This window comes from Lissotriton vulgaris, chromosome 1_1, assembly GCF_964263255.1.
Source record: "Lissotriton vulgaris chromosome 1_1, aLisVul1.2, whole genome shotgun sequence".
Lineage (NCBI taxonomy): Eukaryota > Metazoa > Chordata > Amphibia > Caudata > Salamandridae > Lissotriton > Lissotriton vulgaris.
Genome location: NC_141685.1, coordinates 1,455,025,681 through 1,455,042,748, shown reverse-complemented (window position 1 = coordinate 1,455,042,748; position 17,068 = coordinate 1,455,025,681).

The following is a 17,068-nucleotide window of genomic DNA, read 5'->3' as shown; positions in this document are numbered from 1 at the left end:
CTTTCTAGTACTAAACCGGTAGGCCAAGCTATAGCGATCCATAATGGGAAGGTTAGACCCTCCATTATATATGGCGCAGAATTATGGGGCTATGAAAAATTAACTCCCCTTGTATGTGCACAAAATATTTCCTGCGATCACTGACTTCTTTGCTCCAATCTACCCCTATCAAGCCTTTATTGTTAGATTTAGGATGTGTATCCATTGATGAAGTGTCGGGGTTAAGACCCCTAGCCGATTGGAAGCGGAGCTGGACTACACCAGAACTGGCATCCTATGCCAGCGCCCTTAAGCATATCAGACAAGCTGCCCAGCCCTTTAAAATCAAATGGCTACAGAAGATTAAGAGAAATTTGACTGATATCCGGCTCCGCTATTTGTGGGAAGATCCGACAGGAAATTCATTCCCCAGTAAAAATGAGTATAAAGAACTACACTGGGCTATGATTACAAGGAAAACTCTGTTGTTGGTAGTTAGTGGTTCGCTTACAGACTTTTTTATGTAACATAAACTTATGACAAAACTAGAGGATTATTGGAATATGATTACTATTCCAGGTGATCGGAAACTCTATCACCAATTTGGAGTAGGCACTCTCCCCATAAGATCTTTAACTGCCAAATGGAATAAACTCTCAGACACTGTTTGCCCCTCTTGTAATTTAAGGGAAGAAACGATAACACACGTACTCTTTGTCTGCCCTGCATGCAAGGGTCCTCGCCGGAGGTGGCTAAGGCCCTTGTGCTTTAATCTAAGCACTAGATCAAGTTTAACAGCCTTTCGTATCTTTGTCTCGAATACTCGCCCAGATATAGTTATTGCTGTGGCAACATTTTTAAGTTGGTTCTGGGCCTTGAGACGGAAAACCATGAAGGCTAGTTAGAGCATACTATGTGCTCAACGATTATCCCCCTATTAGGTAGGCCTATGTGATGATTTTTTTTCTATTATTTCTATTGCAATATTAACTGCTCTTAAAGTAATTATTTTAAAATAATGATTTCCCTTTTTAATTGTTAGGAATATTCAATAATGTTGATAGTAAATTCTGTGAGTAGGTGTGCTCTTATGTTGTTATTTATTGTTTTAGTTGACACTTGTTGTTGTGTCTTTTATGATTGAAAAACATCGAATAAGGACTGACTGAACTGAACTGAGTGCTGGGCAACACCACGAGCTCACAATAAACACACATTAAGGCTTTTGTGTGTGACAGTTATATTTTTCAAAATCCCTATGACATCAGTGATGGAACATTGATGCCAGCACCCCCATTATGAAGATTGTTCCAACATCAAAAAGCCACTGGTCCTCATGCCTTGTGGCTATTGCCTCTCACTTAGTTCACACCCCTCAACGCCCACAGTTTTGGAAATGAGCCCTTCCTATGTTCTAACATTTTGGAGAAGTCAATGCCCTGATGGTTAATACATCACCAAACAAGTGTCTGTCTAAAGTAGATGTGTGTTTTATGAAAATAAATAGCATTTCGGCATCTATGTCATATTTTATATTGTGAGGTGAAATACTGAGTGCTCTTATCCACTCCCTGTTATTGGACAACTCACCCTAGTATCATAAGTGGTGAAAATAAAGATAGGCTCCAGAAAAGGTGCCATGAGTTAATAATTTTGATGGTGTGAGGTTGTAAAGGATCTCATGAACAAGGTCCAATAGTATAGGGCCTTCTTCAGAGAAGAAAATATATTTTGCTTCTGCTTTTAGAATACAAAGACTAAGCACTGTTCTACACAAGACCTTGTCTGGTCTGCATGTGATATCTGTAGGCAACGGTTCAGAGATAGAGCTGGCAATTTCCCCAGATGACGTCTCTAAATTTCTTGGAACCTGAACATTCAATATCATAGCTACAACTTTTCATTTATGCACAACTCTCATACAGGACTTCCTCTTTAACTGAGGGTCTGGAAGCATCAATAGAGAATGTGTTTACACACTACAAAGCTAACATCAGCATGTGTGAGGGCAAAGCATATGTAATTAGTATCCCATAACGGCTCAATACAAAGTCCAAATGGTGGAAATACATTTTTCTATGCAGTTTCCTTAGAATTTTGTTTACATTTGTTCATACTGAATTTATTGAATGTTAAACTTTTAGCATCAACAGCCAATTGCGGCTGGTGTATATGGGCAAGATGGGCAGAGCACAGCCAGACACAGGAAGAGGAAGAGAAACGAGGTGGGAATATACGAGCACCACTGCAGCATATGAGCAGGCTGCTCCTTTGAAATGAGGTTCTTTTTGTGTGATTCTAACTATGCATGTGCCCGGTGGCACCAGTCGCACTCGTCCTTGAGACACAAACCGTTGTAGTTTTGTCATGTGTGCGGCGCGGCCTCGTTGTAGGCATTTTATTATTGTGTGTCTCCAGGCATTCTTTTTTGTGGCCCTAGGTGGAGTCACAAGAGCTCAATCTACTTTGAAGGGCTATGGGCGGGGCAGGGTGAGCTGGCAGTCTCAAGGTGGGAGAGGTTGGCTCTTGCAGACTGGGCATGGTCAGTGTGCTCCATCCAACCTCATGTTTCTCTCCATTTGCTTTTATAGTAAACAGAGTGGTGAGGAACTGCTGCCTGTGTATCCTTTCGGCCTGATAATGTTCAAACTCGTGCCAGCACAGGTTGATCTATCAGTTCCTGGCTGAAGTTACTCATGTGGTGGTGAGTCCTTATTCTCGCAGTCTTTTGTGCTCCAGTACCTTCTAAATTTGTCATTTGTGTGCACCAGTCAACCATCTATTTTTGTGCTGAACCATGCTCTTGGCTTCTAAATAACTACAGCATGGAGTTGTGGTTAGAGGGATGGCTAACAGGGGCTCCCCCCACCTAGGAAGAGCCGTCGATAGGGCTGGGAGCTGGTTGCCAGTGGGGCGGATGGGAAGTGGCCGCCCCGTCCGGAAGCATGTGGTGTTGATTCTGCCCCTATTTAAGTGGCCACACGAGCAGGTCTCTTGTATCCTTCTCATGGCAAGACGCACTCGCATTTTATATGGAAGCCTCCATCGCCCCAAGAACTCATGTGCCGTTTGCGACAGGTTGTGGGGCCCCTCCCCTTGCATTGCCTTACTGGGAGCCGAAGGTGAAAACCTGCAATAACAGTGGCTTCAAAGTCAACTTTAGATTTTGCCCAATCCTTCTGCCTGGCAATATATATACCTTATAGAAAGTAGTACATTTGGAACTAAAAGTATTGCAAACGCAAACACATACCATAAGAAGGGACAAGACTAGCAATTTCACTGACACAAGCCAGCACAATCGTACAGGATGACACAGAGAAGTGCTGATGTAGCAGGATGGCTGTGCCCGTGAGTCTCTGGTAAACACAGCATGATAAACCTGAGCATGTCCCATGGAAGCAAAGAATGGACATCTAGTGCCCCCCAAGTGCGTTTCTTGTAGGAGGAGCACATCTTCAGCATATTGTTTGGCCAGTTATAACATAACACCTCGCTTTAGAGCATAGTTAGATCCAGATAATCCAGGAGCATTTGTATGAAACCTATGTCTCCTTGGAGATGAAACAAGACTCTGGCCAACCCAATTCCTTGTGTATAATTTGTATATATGCGTCATTGCATTTCACTGTACATGACTTGATGCACTGAGCACTTTATTCACCAACTGTCACTTTCATTACACTTGTTCTTGAAGGTCGTATCTTCAATTTTTTTAAAAACCAATGGTATCACTGAATGAATTAATTCAGATGTAACTTGATTGCTTTTTCCAAAAAATATAAAGCATTGATTGAAATCATTTATTTGTTCAATTGAATTTTCTCATTGTGTCTTTGTTTCAGAGAGGTTGTTTAAATGTTTATTGAGCACTCTAAGCCTTTGTCAAAATGATTGTCTTTACCCAACAGAACCACCTTTGTATTTAACCTTATGAACAAAGACAAAATACGCATACCCTGAATTAGAATATTCCATGTGTGGAAAAAGGTCAGAGTGAAAGAAACTGCAGAACAGGTCTTGTAAATCCTCTGAAATAAAAGCAAAAATCATGAGACAGAAAGAGGAATGGAGACAAGATGTCAACAGAAATTAAATGCAGATAGACAAAGAGTTCAAGAAAAATGCAGAATGAAGTTGTATTATTCTTAAAACAGTTTGGGGCATATTCTCAAGCCCCTATTGCCCCATTAACGTCACTTTTTCTGATGTTCCCAAGGCGATAGGGTCAGCGCCTTACTCTCAAGGCACCATAACCCACTTAAAGTGGCTCTGAGCCCGATTAAGTGGCTTAATGCTGCCTTGAGATTAAGGCCCCTTTCATGGTAAATTTATCATGAATGGGGTGTGCAGTGGGTGTTGCAGTGGGCGTTCCACTGCAACATCCATTGTGATTGATGCTGCCGTCTATTATCTAGGACAGCGATAATAGGTGGCTGCTCTGGTTGTGCAGCCCCCAATGAGTCTGTGACGCATTTTCTCTTTGCCTGCCCGGCATATAGGGTCGCCAGGAAGATATGGTTAATACCATTATGCAAGGGGCTGGGCCTTATGTGTCATAAAAAGGCCCTCCTCTGCACCGACACGTCCTCTACTGCTATGATGTGTGGGGTAGCTAAATATTTGGGTAGTGCATGGCAGACACGTATGATGAGGGCCAAGCCCACCCCCATTCAACCTAACTGCCAGATGGCCCCCTGGTAGGATGTTTTCATGGTTCTCATGTATCTGTTTTAGTGTATATTTTATTGATTTTAGAATTTGGGTAGTATGTGATGCTGTATGTATACAAGGATTTGTGGGTTCTTGTTTTTTTATCTTTTTAATTGTATTGTATAAATTGCATACTTTTATGATGAAAAGTCCTGGTCTTAAGAAGGCAACATGAGGAGAACTGCTATATTTCTCCTCATTTTTGCTTTTCACATGTGTGCTGCCTTGTGCAGCACACATGGGAAAAGCTAAATGGTATTTCAGGAATCTGCATGTGCAGGGAGGGGCACCTTCCTGTACATGAACAACCTCCCCTGCACACAGACACCCTTGCACTCCGGCGCAAGGATGTCTGCGTTGGCGCTAAGTCGTGAAACGCCATCGCAGGGGGAAACACCAGGCTGCACCACATACTTGGTAACAGGGTACAGCCATGCGTTTTCAAAGTGGCGGTGAGAGGCGTTAATCCAAGGAAGCTTTCGCCTCTCACCGCCACTTCCTTGAGAATATCCCCCTTTGTCGGAAAAAATTTAAAATTGCCCTCAGTTCACTAGTAACATCATCATAATCATATACATTAGTGAACATAATAAAGAGGGAAAAGTCAAATCATCACAGTCGTACATGAATACACTTATAATACAGAAAACATAAGTATGTGTGCACTCTAAGGAGAGTATCATATTTAGACTGGTATAAAACAACAACACATGCCAACACCTTAATAACCACCCCTAATGTTTAGAGCTATACACCCTCATGAGAAACCTTTGTTGTGTGGCGTTTTAAGTTCAGAGTGAATTTTCCAGATTCAGGACCTTATATAGGTACAATTCACATTGCCCTTATATAGGCATAGAAATCAATCCCTTATTTAGGCATAGCACATGCTTCCCAAATACAGGCATGGCTACTTCCACCCATACCAAACTTCACAACGACTTCTTGGAAAACCAGCTTAAGCAGTCAGGGACTTCCCCTTGTTTGAATAATGATTTGTCTAAGAACTCAGTTACTTTACATAGAACAACTATTCCCTAGGGGTTCTTTCCTGATGTTCATATGCCCGACTTTACGTCAAGCTATGGCATTCCTAAACACCTTCAAGGTATAAGTATGCCTTCACTTGCTATGGCAAACTACAGTGGTTCAGAGCAGTTCGACTATCTACTTGCCCGACGCAGCTCGCTACAGCAAGTGCCGAAGGAAGCCAACTCCCCAGCTGACGCACTGATTAAGAGGCTGCCCTTCTCCTGCCGAGAATCCAGCTCCAGTGTTTTCAAGCTCCCCTTGCGGGGTGTTAGGGAATCGAGTCCCGAGACAGAGATACCCGACCTCCTTCATTCTAAACAAAGGTATGGAGCTGATTAGAACCTAGAGAAACCTTTGGTAGAATTTTGGCAAAAACAACTAAACCTATGCTACACAATACTTACTTCTTCCCTAGTACTAGACGTAGGTTAGGTAAATTAGGGTAGGCGCATTTTAGAAGCACCAGTTGAGTATTTTAGTCTATGTTATTTATGTATGTATTTTTTATGGCTTAGAAACCATACAATGCTCTTAAAGTATTATTTCAAATTACTGTTTACGCTGTACGCATTATACTTTGTAGTCTGCCTAACGATTTCAGCAGTTCACCTCTCTTGCATTAGAAAGATGACTGTTCAATAAACCCTTTTATTGAAAACGCCTGTCTCTCTATTTCTCTGCAACTCTGTTGAAACAAAGCATGCACGATTGAGTGAAATACTTATCTATTGTTTCCGCGACTCTGAGAGATATATTTCTTATTCTTGGGAAACAAAGTTGTCACCTGAAATTGGCATGACAAACCTCTTGGCTCAGTGTGAGCAGTTGATTGCAGGGCCTGGCCAAAGACCTTCTTTAGTGTACAGCAATAATGAGTAACTAACAAAAGTCTTGGGTACTGGCACTGAGGCCAACCCTAGCTAGACATGGCAGAGAACGTTGAGCAGCAGTGCATGGCTCCTATTCAGGGCAGCATATGTGGTCTGACCGTAGGCCTAGACTTGCAACCTACCCCTGCTGCCCATGCCCAAAGGCTGTGCACAGCTAGTGTTGATTGCAGTAGCAGCTGCTACAGGCAGCAGTGGTGGGGTGGAGGGATTGTGATTAAAAGGAAAAAAAAAGAGGAAAGAAAAGAATAAAAATCTTACCTTACTGGCTTCTCCCTCTCCTGCGTCTTTCTTGCCATGATGCAGGAGCAGGATGCAAAAAGAACAATTTATGGACAGAATTCAGAACAATATCATACATTCACCACAGTACAGAGATCTGGACCTAAATCCCTCTTTTTTTTGCTCATCATGCCATACTACTTTGGACCCAGCCATATGCAAATCAGTCTTGACCCTGCGCACAATGGGAACAGTCCAGCCCGAACTGCCATGCCAGGTCCTCCCTGGACTGGAAACAAGCATCCTAGGTCGCCTTTTGGGGTTTCACCCCTTATCAGCCAGGATACCTTGACTCCAGTGGCATGGAGATCACAGGACCCACATCTGGGCATACCAGTCCCAAGCTACCAGACTCCTCTAGCCAATTAAGATGCTGCTAATGCTCTGAGTGCCATTGATCTGTGCTCAGATGGGGGCCTGTGCATGTCTCCATGCAGGCTGTGCATTATAGCTGGTAGAGAATATGCAAAGTGTGCATAACTGTTTGGCTGGCCCAAGAGGGCCAGCCAAATCGCCATGTGCCTTTTATCGAGTGCCTACCATTGCTCTCCCGTGATCTGTGGGCAGCCCAGTCGACCCCGCCCTGCACCTACAAAGCCGCAATATAATTTTATTTTTCTTGTAGGGCAAAACTCCTCCACCTCGGTGGAGGAGCTGTCCATGGTTGGGTATCTATGAAAAGGTGCACTTTTTTAGAAGTTGAATGTAGTTTTCCATAACAAATTCATTGAAAAAATATACTTTTGACACCCTAATGTAGGGTTTAAGAAACCTATATCAGATCAATTTAAAAAAGCTACAGTTAAATTCCATTTAAGTAATGAAATAAAATTGTACCTGCCCCTGAAAATATCTAGTTATGCTTAGTTCCGCACACCATAGCTTGACATCTTCCATGCAATCATAATTTGCACAACAATTATAATGTGTAACAGTAAATAAGACAACTGCACACCTTCTTTAATCCTTAGCCTACTATGGAAGAGACGATTTTGTCTAAAGGACTTCCTTGTATGTGCTGTGAAAGAGATCGTTTCGTACTGGAAGCACAGACAGGGAAACTTTCTGGCGCTTGAGAATATCCCTTTTTAGGTTTAGAACTGAGGTTTATCTTTCCTTGTGTATGACTTTTGCCATGCATGCCTCATTGACTGCATCAATTGTGAAAGTGAGTGAAGATTGTCTCTCTCTTTCTTTTTACTGTGTCAGGTGCTCGGGACACAGTTCATTCTCTGAGCACCAATTTCAATGATAGAGTTACTTTTGAAAAGGAGAGCCCCTCCCTTTTCCAATGGTGCCTTTTCTGAGTGAATGTCCGATTGGGAATCACCATAATCGGGCAATTCCAGAACAAGAATCCACCCACTAGAGTACTAGGGCATATTTTGGGGGGGACAACTGCCCATTGCACAAGGCACAACTGGCCCAGGGATGCAGTATTATGTAAGTCTTTCATGGAAAGGGTGACCAAAATCCCACTAGACATCAGAGACCTTATTAGAAAATATGAATAGGCTTTGGGCCGGCCAGGAAGGTCATTGTCTCGCACACCCACCTCAGGGGCACAGAAAGTATGTCTGTGACTCTGGGGGAAAGATTTGGGAGTTCTCCCTATTTTGCCTCTGGGGGTGGCAGAAAGCCCACTGGAGATCAGCGAAATATTTGTAAAACAAATGTGGAGAGGGGTCCAGCCAGGCCAAGCATAGAGCTGCCTCCTAATTTTACCGGGCCTCTTAGAGGAAAGCTAATTGAGGTGGTTACACCAACTCTGCCTAACTACAGAGGCAGAATTCCCACTAAACAGCAGTTTTTTTTAATGAATAATCAATTAGGGTGTGGGCCGGAACAGCATTGCATCAGGTGAGGTCCAATTTTCTGGGGATTATTACACAGTCTTTTTGTCACCCTGGGGCCAGATAGGGAAGGTTTCCTCACCCTGCAGGACTGAAAGCTAACTAGACATCAGGATTAGGTTTTAAAAAAAATACCAATAGGCTGAAAAATTGGCCTGTCTTCTCCTCTTGTAGCCCCCTACTACCACTACCAGGGCTGAAATGGGAAGCTGCCCCATTATGGCATCTAGCTGCACCCCTCATCCATGGTGTCCAGACAGTCTTTTTACCCCTTGGGCAAAGATCAGGGATTTCATAATTGACACTTCAAAACAATTCCTAAAGGTACTTTTAGTTTACATGGGAGCTGGGTGCAGTATTAGGGCCTGGTGTCAGTTGAACCCAAAGAAACTTAATCACCTCAGCCATTTCTGAAAATTAGAGAAACAGAGGATTCAATCAATCAATCAGTCCTTTATAAGCACACTACATACCCACGAGGGTCTCAAGGCGCTGGGGGGATAGGGCAGGGCCGCTACTGGTCGTACAGCCAAGTTTTGAGTACCCCCCTGAAGGTCAGCAGGTCTTGGGTCTGTCGTAGGTTGAGTGGGAGGGAGTTCCATGTCTTGTCGGTGAGGTAAGAGGAGGATCTTCCAATGGTGGTTGTTCTTTGGATGGTGGCGAGTGAGAGGTCGGCAGAGCATAGCTGGCGGTTGGGGATGTAGAAGGAAAGACGTCTGATGAGGTAGGCTGGGCCGGTCTTGTGGAGTGCCTTGTGTGCGTGGATGAGGAGATTGAAGGATATTCTCTTGTTGACAGGGAGCCAGTGCAGGTTTCTCAGGTGGGGTGTGATGTGGCCGTGGCGTAGTACGTCTAGGATCAGTCATGCCAAGACATTTTAGAAGCACTGTAGTCGTTTGATGAGCTTGGTAGGGGCTCCTGCGTAGAGGGTGTGTCCGATTCCAGGGTCTTGTATTGTGAATGGATCTCTGCACATTGCCCTGAAAGCCAAAATATATGGTTGAAATATAGAATATCCTCACATTGATGTGAACAAAAACTCAAGACAGTTCTGCCAATGTCAAAAGTTCTATAGTACAATATCCGTTCAATTGTCCTGATATTTTGATAGAAATGGGTCCAAGCTAGTGTGGGTGGGCCTATTAAATTTGATAAAAAATAAACCAAAACGATGCCTATTCCTGTCTGGCACAATAGGTCTACCCACAATTATGTGTACAATTTTTTTCAAGAGAATTATTCAACCCTGGGCGAAGCACTGCGCTACGCTCGCGGAGTTGCGAAGTTTGCGCAACTTTGCACTACGCGAGCTGCACGTAGCACAGTGCGAACACGCGTAGTGCAGCGTAGCGTAGTGCAGCGGTCATTTTTTGCTTGTTCGTGGTCCTCAACGTCATGTTCGTGACCGCGAGCAAGCAAAATGACATCCCGGCGAGATTCTCAACGCAGGGAGGTCAGGTTTCTCTTTGCGAGTGGTTGAGCATGCTCGCGAGCGCTCGCAATGAGAAACTACCAGTTCGCGTTGAGAAAGCTGCTGCTCGAGTAAAAATCTACTCGAGCAGCGGAAAACTACAGCTCACACTGTGCAAGATGTTGTTTTCAATGATTGCACAGTGCCGGATGCTTGTCCGCACTGTGCAATCATTGAAAACGCATCTTGCACAGTGCGAACAGGCTACTACGCAGCTTGCGTAGTGCTACGTGAAGTTCGCGTAGTGCGAAGTGCACTTCGCGTAGCTTCGCGTAGCGCTACTTCGCGAACTACGCCCACCCTTAGAATTATTGTAACTAAGAGTTGATTTAGAGTTTGGAAGATGGGGCTCTCTGTCACAAAGATAACAGATATCTTGTTTTCTGTACAATGCACTTGTCATGAGAATGACAGTACAGTCGTCACATTTGATTGGTAGGGCTTTTACCATTGGCTGGCAGCTCACAAATTGTGTTTCACGTATATACTATGAAATTTGTGTCCCCCAAACTTAGAAATGTGGAGGACATGCTTTGTTGAATGAAGGTGATGGGATCAATGCAAGCACTAACACCATACACTTACTGGTGTGTTTTTTCAGTCTGTAGGTTTCCCTGGTCGCCAGCCAAGCCCTAAAACAGCAGCTACCTTCTTCCACTCCTGGGCCAATGAATTACCCACACATGTGGGGTAGTGTTTTATTCACCTATTAAGTGTAGGCATTCAATATGGGCTTCCTTTAAATTGACCTGTAAATATACAAACATTTTGGTGAAGACGGATGTTCTTTTATCTTTGTCACCAAAATAGCAAACATTTGCTCTCAATAATGTTATCAATAATGCAGTACAAACATCAACATTATGTTTAGAAATTCTGCAATTTTTGCTTCATTTCCAAGGGGGGTGACTGCAGTATTTGAACACGGGATCGGCAGGCATGCAAATCACACTATCAGCCCTGATCACTTCTGAAAACCTGAGATCCAGGGAAATCCATGGAGGTATAACTTATGTGGATTGCATCAAATTTTCTTATTTGGAATGTTCTGCAAATGTCAATGTATAGGTGAGAAAAGTAAATTTCTTGAGAGTAAAAATACTACCATCCTATGTTTCCACACTTTTCCTGATAGAAATGAAACCCCACACAACAGGAATGGGCCACAACAATATTCAACTGAAGTCCATAGTGACACTGCATTGACGTTTCAATTTTGGTCCATTCCTTTATGGTATGATTGGGCCATCTTTATCAATAAAAGTGCTGATGATAAAGCAGTGTCTCCAACCTTTTCTGCAATCAGAGCTACTTGAAGTCAATGAACCTTAGCCTGAGCTACTAATATTATTAGCATTGTAGTAGCGACCACTTCAAGAAAAATGGCATTAGTGGCTTACCATATGCAAGATTACCAACAGTGTTCACCTCAGTTCAGCAGGCAAAGTTAGCAGCAATAATGTAAAAAGCTTTTGTCAATATGGAATGCCTCCACATGCGTAAACATTAACAACCATATCATCAATTCCCCTTGACCAAGGTAACAGTTTGTGGCTCTTTATGATATCAGCCTGAAAGCCTCCAACCAATACCGTCTCGGACTAGGGACCGACTGACTTGCGGTTGGCGATTTCGACTGCCGGATTACAAAGTGACCGAACACTGTTGGGTCAGATTCTCATTGTTTACTATGGAAGCCTGTGTTATGCCCGAGAACCGGCTGTAAACCAGACTACTATGGGGAAATGAGGTGTGTGTGTAAAACCCTGCACCCTGTCGCAGGCACCCTATGGTGCCTGCCACACAGTGCAGGGTTTTACAGGGGTGTTCAATTGGTACCCCCTCGGCCACCAGCCGTAGGCCACGGGAGCTAGGGGGGCACCGCCAGGAGCCCCCAAAGTCACTTTCCGACAGCCTTTCCGTGTTGGCGCGGAAAGGCTGTTGGAAATCAAAATTGTTATTCCAACAACTGAAACACCATCCATAGGGGTTTACAGTGCAGTTCTGACTGACAGGAATACTCCACGAGTCGGTCGGATCTGAGTCAGAATGACTGGCCGGTTTACGTTCCGACAACAAACATTGTAATCAGGCACTCAGACAGTAAACCAACCAAGTCGGTCGGAAGGGCTCTGACGCAGTCGGAGAGCTTCCGACTGTCGGGCAGAGGTTTACTGCCCAACATTTTAATGAGCCCTTGTATGTAATAAAGCTCTCAAAACATTGCATTATTCACCACCCAAATATCAAATTTGAATATATTTTTGAAATCAATCGGTTTTCTAAAAACATCACATTGTATGTTCTGAAAAAAGAGACACTGTTGTGTCAAATACACAATTTGCAATTTTTGTATACCTGCATTAATTCAACCAAGCAAAAGCTTTTAATTTAGTAGGTTGGTTTGGATACAGGAGAACTACTTCTAGGTAGCTGGAGAGCTACCAGTAGCTCATGATCCAATAGTTGGAGAGGCCTGGGATAAGCATTTGCCATTGGCTGAAAGTTCTGAAGGTTTTTGAGGACATGAATAGTTTGTACTCATACTTTGATGTCTGCAAAGCATTCATGATAAGAAAGCATGTAGCCACTGGCAAACCACACCTCCTTGGATTCCCTGAGCTTTCAATTTTAAGAAATGCCCATGGTTTATAGGATTCTATGAGTGCAGGAGGACCATGGCCCAAACTACAGCGCTATCCTTCATGATCATTGAGGGGAAATTATTTTTGTTAATCTTATCTTGACTGTTGCAGGTCATTCTCTGTATGAAAAAGTTGTAGGATCCACATAGGCTCAGTATTGACATAGGGCCTAGATGTATCAAGATTCCATTTTGCGAATCTTAAATAGCGATTTTTTGCGAATCGCTAATTAGAATTCGCAAAATGGAATGTATGTAAAAAATTGCATTTTTTTTGCGATTCCTTAATTATCTTTATTTGCGAATTCGCATTTTGCGAATTCGCAAATAAGGAATAATTCCCCATGCATTCCTATGGGCCAAGAGGCCCATAGGAATGATTGTGCAGTAATTCTCAAATTGCGAATTCGGGGTCTCAAGGCGCTGGGGGGATAGGGCAGGGCCGCTACTGGTCGTACAGCCAAGTTTTGAGTATCCCCCTGAAGGTCAGCAGGTCTTGGGTCTGTCGTAGGTTGAGTGGGAGGGAGTTCCATGTCTTGTCGGTGAGGTAAGAGGAGGATCTTCCAATGGTGGTTGTTCTTTGGATGGTGGCGAGTGAGAGGTCGGCAGAGCATAGCTGGCGGTTGGGGATGTAGAAGGAAAGACGTCTGATGAGGTAGGCTGGGCCGGTCTTGTGGAGTGCCTTGTGTGCGTGGATGAGGAGATTGAAGGATATTCTCTTGTTGACAGGGAGCCAGTGCAGGTTTCTCAGGTGGGGTGTGATGTGGCCGTGGCGTAGTACGTCTAGGATCAGTCATGCCAAGACATTTTAGAAGCACTGTAGTCGTTTGATGAGCTTGGTAGGGGCTCCTGCGTAGAGGGTGTGTCCGATTCCAGGGTCTTGTATTGTGAATGGATCTCTGCACATTGCCCTGAAAGCCAAAATATATGGTTGAAATATAGAATATCCTCACATTGATGTGAACAAAAACTCAAGACAGTTCTGCCAATGTCAAAAGTTCTATAGTACAATATCCGTTCAATTGTCCTGATATTTTGATAGAAATGGGTCCAAGCTAGTGTGGGTGGGCCTATTAAATTTGATAAAAAATAAACCAAAACTATGCCTATTCCTGTCTGGCACAATAGGTCTACCCACAATTATGTGTACAATTTTTTTCAAGAGAATTATTCAACCCTGGGCGAAGCACTGCGCTACGCTCGCGGAGTTGCGAAGTTTGCGCAACTTTGCACTACGCGAGCTGCACGTAGCACAGTGCGAACACGCGTAGTGCAGCGTAGCGTAGTGCAGCGGTCATTTTTTGCTTGTTCGTGGTCCTCAACGTCATGTTCGTGACCGCGAGCAAGCAAAATGACATCCCGGCGAGATTCTCAACGCAGGGAGGTCAGGTTTCTCTTTGCGAGTGGTTGAGCATGCTCGCGAGCGCTCGCAATGAGAAACTACCAGTTCGCGTTGAGAAAGCTGCTGCTCGAGTAAAAATCTACTCGAGCAGCGGAAAACTACAGCTCACACTGTGCAAGATGTTGTTTTCAATGATTGCACAGTGCCGGATGCTTGTCCGCACTGTGCAATCATTGAAAACGCATCTTGCACAGTGCGAACAGGCTACTACGCAGCTTGCGTAGTGCTACGTGAAGTTCGCGTAGTGCGAAGTGCACTTCGCGTAGCTTCGCGTAGCGCTACTTCGCGAACTACGCCCACCCTTAGAATTATTGTAACTAAGAGTTGATTTAGAGTTTGGAAGATGGGGCTCTCTGTCACAAAGATAACAGATATCTTGTTTTCTGTACAATGCACTTGTCATGAGAATGACAGTACAGTCGTCACATTTGATTGGCAGGGCTTTTACCATTGGCTGGCAGCTCACAAATTGTGTTTCACGTATATACTATGAAATTTGTGTCCCCCAAACTTAGAAATGTGGAGGACATGCTTTGTTGAATGAAGGTGATGGGATCAATGCAAGCACTAACACCATACACTTACTGGTGTGTTTTTTCAGTCTGTAGGTTTCCCTGGTCGCCAGCCAAGCCCTAAAACAGCAGCTACCTTCTTCCACTCCTGGGCCAATGAATTACCCACACATGTGGGGTAGTGTTTTATTCACCTATTAAGTGTAGGCATTCAATATGGGCTTCCTTTAAATTGACCTGTAAATATACAAACATTTTGGTGAAGACGGATGTTCTTTTATCTTTGTCACCAAAATAGCAAACATTTGCTCTCAATAATGTTATCAATAATGCAGTACAAACATCAACATTATGTTTAGAAATTCTGCAATTTTTACTTCATTTCCAAGGGGGGTGACTGCAGTATTTGAACACGGGATCGGCAGGCATGCAAATCACACTATCAGCCCTGATCACTTCTGAAAACCTGAGATCCAGGGAAATCCATGGAGGTATAACTTATGTGGATTGCATCAAATTTTCTTATTTGGAATGTTCTGCAAATGTCAATGTATAGGTGAGAAAAGTAAATTTCTTGAGAGTAAAAATACTACCATCCTATGTTTCCACACTTTTCCTGATAGAAATGAAACCCCACACAACAGGAATGGGCCACAACAATATTCAACTGAAGTCCATAGTGACACTGCATTGACGTTTCAATTTTGGTCCATTCCTTTATGGTATGATTGGGCCATCTTTATCAATAAAAGTGCTGATGATAAAGCAGTGTCTCCAACCTTTTCTGCAATCAGAGCTACTTGAAGTCAATGAACCTTAGCCTGAGCTACTAATATTATTAGCATTGTAGTAGCGACCCCTTCAAGAAAAATGGCATTAGTGGCTTACCATATGCAAGATTACCAACAGTGTTCACCTCAGTTCAGCAGGCAAAGTTAGCAGCAATAATGTAAAAAGCTTTTGTCAATATGGAATGCCTCCACATGCGTAAACATTAACAACCATATCATCAATTCCCCTTGACCAAGGTAACAGTTTGTGGCTCTTTATGATATCAGCCTGAAAGCCTCCAACCAATACCGTCTCGGACTAGGGACCGACTGACTTGCGGTTGGCGATTTCGACTGCCGGATTACAAAGTGACCGAACACTGTTGGGTCAGATTCTCATTGTTTACTATGGAAGCCTGTGTTATGCCCGAGAACCGGCTGTAAACCAGACTACTATGGGGAAATGAGGTGTGTGTGTAAAACCCTGCACCCTGTCGCAGGCACCCTATGGTGCCTGCCACACAGTGCAGGGTTTTACAGGGGTGTTCAATTGGTACCCCCTCGGCCACCAGCCGTAGGCCACGGGAGCTAGGGGGGCACCGCCAGGAGCCCCCAAAGTCACTTTCCGATAGCCTTTCCGTGTTGACGCGGAAAGGCTGTTGGAAATCAAAATTGTTATTCCAACAACTGAAACACCATCCATAGGGATTTACAGTGCAGTTCTGACTGACAGGAATACTCCACGAGTCGGTCGGATCTGAGTCAGAATGACTGGCCGGTTTACGTTCCGACAACAAACATTGTAATCAGGCACTCAGACAGTAAACCAACCAAGTCGGTCGGAAGGGCTCTGACGCAGTCGGAGAGCTTCCGACTGTCGGGCAGAGGTTTACTGCCCAACATTTTAATGAGCCCTTGTATGTAATAAAGCTCTCAAAACATTGCATTATTCACCACCCAAATATCAAATTTGAATATATTTTTGAAATCAATCGGTTTTCTAAAAACATCACATTGTATGTTCTGAAAAAAGAGACACTGTTGTGTCAAATACACAATTTGCAATTTTTGTATACCTGCATTAATTCAACCAAGCAAAAGCTTTTAATTTAGTAGGTTGGTTTGGATACAGGAGAACTACTTCTAGGTAGCTGGAGAGCTACCAGTAGCTCATGATCCAATAGTTGGAGAGGCCTGGGATAGAGCATTTGCCATTGGCTGAAAGTTCTGAAGGTTTTTGAGGACATGAATAGTTTGTACTCATACTTTGATGTCTGCAAAGCATTCATGATAAGAAAGCATGTAGCCACTGGCAAACCACACCTCCTTGGATTCCCTGAGCTTTCAATTTTAAGAAATGCCCATGGTTTATAGGATTATATGAGTGCAGGAGGACCATGGCCCAAACTACAGCGCTATCCTTCATGATCATTGAGGGGAAATTATTTTTGTTAACCACATGGCTGCTAGGCGTTTTCCCGTCCTGCGCTAAAAAAACCAAAATCCAATAAATCATGACGAGC